Raw genomic sequence first — 3,138 nt, 5'->3', positions numbered from 1 at the left:
TATATTGTATAAATGTTTTACAGGGAAAACATGGATTATATAAGAAATTAATTTGTTAAATGAAAGATATGATGTTATTTATGTATTATGTATCAGGTGATGCATTTGATCAAAGTCAAAATTATCAAGTAATCATTAATTACTATGTTAGTATTTACTTTACAAAATACATATTTATTTAAATATGAATACTGGAATTTGAATTTTAAAAAACAAAAAATAAAGGTTAAATTATTTAGAAAAATTTGATAAACTCATGTATTAATCTTCTAATTTCTCTATAAATAACCATATGCAAGTGCCAAGAGTATATGCATTCACTTTCGATGTTTTTTTATTTTGTTTCTTTAATACCAGAAAAAAGGAATATCCCTGGTTGACCTTGGACTTAACCAGAGAATCGCAATTACTTTTAATTAATTAAAAAATCATGTCCTTTTCCAAAATAAAAAAAAATGTTATACGCTGATAAGCATGGTTAAATTGACCTAAAGGTGAGCCGTAAAACAGTAAAATGAAAGTATAAAATGCTATCCCCATATAACTGACGCATTTTTACCGTATATACCCAATTGGTACATTACATGAATTTATTAAATTTAGGTGAATATCGGGTTACTGGGTCCCACAATTCGAGTTCGACGAAGACCAAAATGTGAAAATAAAAGGGAAAAAAGCCAAACCGCCTTTCTCTGTATTTTTAATTTTATATATTTAAATTTCCATTAAAAATAAATAAAAACAATTTCCGCCACTTGACACGCCATTTCTGCCATTATAAAGCCACTCCTCTGGCTTCCGAGTCAGAGAAGAAGAGTTGCAGAGCGAGAGAGAGAGAGAGAGAGCTCCTGATTTCATACGACATAATCGAGGAGCTTCTTTCCCTCTCCCTGAATCCTGATTTTTGAATTTTCCGAGCAGTTTCCAGTATTTTTTTTGTTTAGAAAACCCTGATTTGTAGAAAATGGGTTCGGAAGCGGAAATCGATATGAGCCGTCCGTTGCTGGATTCTTCGAAGCCGCCGGAATCGGAGGCGGATCACAGGCTCGAGAGCGTCTTGTCCGATTCCCATTTGTCCTACTTCCGGCGACTCCACTTAGCTTCGATGATCGAGATGAAGTTTCTCTTTCACTTAGCGGCTCCTGCAGTCTTCGTCTACTTGATCAACAATGGCATGTCGATTCTCACCAGAATCTTCGCCGGCCATCTCGGAAGCTCAGAACTCGCCGCTGCCTCGCTAGGAAACAGCGGTTTCAACATGTTCACCTACGGTCTTTTGGTACTTATACGAAACCCTAAATCTGACGAATGGTTTCATTGTGTTGCTCTTCTGTGAAAATGGGTCAAACCCAGATTTGAATGACAGATCGGGTTCTAGAATTCGAAAACTAAGAAAACCCAGTAAAAGGGTATCGATGTTGACCCAGATGATGAAAAAGAAAAAACAGAATCACAGATTTGAGTTATCATTCGAAATCTAATCGTTTTTTTTTTTATAACGTTTGGATCTGTTACAGCTTGGGATGGGAAGTGCAGTAGAGACGCTGTGCGGGCAAGCGCATGGAGCTCATCGTTACGATATGCTCGGGGTTTATCTTCAGCGATCGACGGTGGTTTTGGCGCTAACCGGACTTCCGATGACGGTGCTCTTCGTTCTAGCGAAACCGATACTCACTGTCCTCGGCGAACCCACTGATGTCGCATCAATGGCGTCGGTCTTCGTCTACGGAATGATCCCTCAGATATTCGCTTACGCCATGAATTTCCCGATCCAGAAATTCCTGCAGGCCCAGAGCATCGTGACGCCGAGTGCTTACATCTCAGCCGCCGCGCTCGTCCTCCATCTCGTCCTTTCGTGGGTCGCCGTCTACAGGCTCGGATTGGGTCTGATCGGGTTATCGCTGGTTCATTCTCTCTCATGGTGGATCATCGTGGTGGCTCAGATTCTGTACATAAAGATGAGCCCTCGTTGCCGGAGAACGTGGGCAGGACTTAGCTGGAAAGCATTCGACGGTCTCTGGGACTTTTTCCGGTTATCGGCGGCGTCGGCGGTGATGCTCTGCTTGGAGTCATGGTACTCTCAGATTCTTGTTCTTCTCGCCGGACTTCTCAAGAACCCTGAATTGGCTTTGGATTCTCTCTCCATCTGGTAATTTTTTTTTTTACTTTTCTAAAATTCATATACGTTTTAGATCTCTTTAATAATAATAATTATAATTAACCTGATAATGTGATAGAATATTATTTATCTCGTTATTCTTTTATTTTTGGTGCATCTGTATTCTGTAAGAGTCATCCAAATCAGACTTTTTTTTAGTGCCGAGTAAAATAAAAATACAAATACATCTACAAAAAGTATAATTTTTTTTTTGGCCTCTTTCTGAAAAAAAAAGGCACCCACTTTTTTGTTTTTTTCCCATGATTTATTTATTTGTCTTCTTGTAATATGTGTCATGCAGAAAAGTCTTGCGTCGTTTTTGTCCGATTCCACTACCAAAGTTTATTATTTATTTTTTATTATTGTTATTATTGTGATTTTTTTACTATTAAATTGTTATTACTCATCATGACGAAATCATGACAAGTACATACCATGCAGAAGTAATTCTGCACTGTACAGAACCTCTTGGATTCTTCCAAAACGTAAATCAGCTCATCAATCTATTTTTTTTTCGAATTTATTTATATATCTGTCTATTTTTCTAATTCAAAATTTAATCCTTTTGTTTGTTTGTTTTTTTTCTTGCAGCATGTCAATTTCTGCCCTCTCCTTTATGGTATCCGTTGGATTCAACGCTGCCGCCAGGTTGGCAATATTTTCCCGCTCCTGTCATACTTTTTTTGGTATTTTTTGTATTTATTTATGGTTTTTTTTAAAACTATGTATTTGTCCCGAAATATATATATATATATATATAGTAGTATTTTTTTGCTGGGTAATTAAATTATGAAATTGATGCAGTGTGAGAGTGAGCAACGAATTGGGAGCCGGAAATCCTAAATCGGCGGCGTTTTCGACGGCGGTCACGACGATGGTTTCTTTTTTATTGGCCGTTTTCGAAGCGGTGGTCATAATGTCATGGCGCCACGTCATCAGCTACGCCTTCACGAGCAGCCCCGCCGTGGCGGAGGCCGGCT

At 38.3% G+C, this 3,138-nt stretch overlaps 1 pseudogene; it reads left to right on the top strand.

Annotated features, from left to right (window-relative positions):
- The first annotated feature begins 802 nt into the window (after nt 1-802).
- The window catches only part of LOC104823524, a 3,715-nt pseudogene continuing 1,379 nt past the window's right edge, over nt 803-3,138 (top strand).

This window comes from Tarenaya hassleriana, unplaced genomic scaffold (assembly GCF_000463585.1).
Source record: "Tarenaya hassleriana unplaced genomic scaffold, ASM46358v1 Cleome4, whole genome shotgun sequence".
Classification (NCBI taxonomy): Eukaryota; Viridiplantae; Streptophyta; class Magnoliopsida; order Brassicales; family Cleomaceae; genus Tarenaya; species Tarenaya hassleriana.
This window is presented reverse-complemented; position numbering and strand designations above follow the sequence as displayed.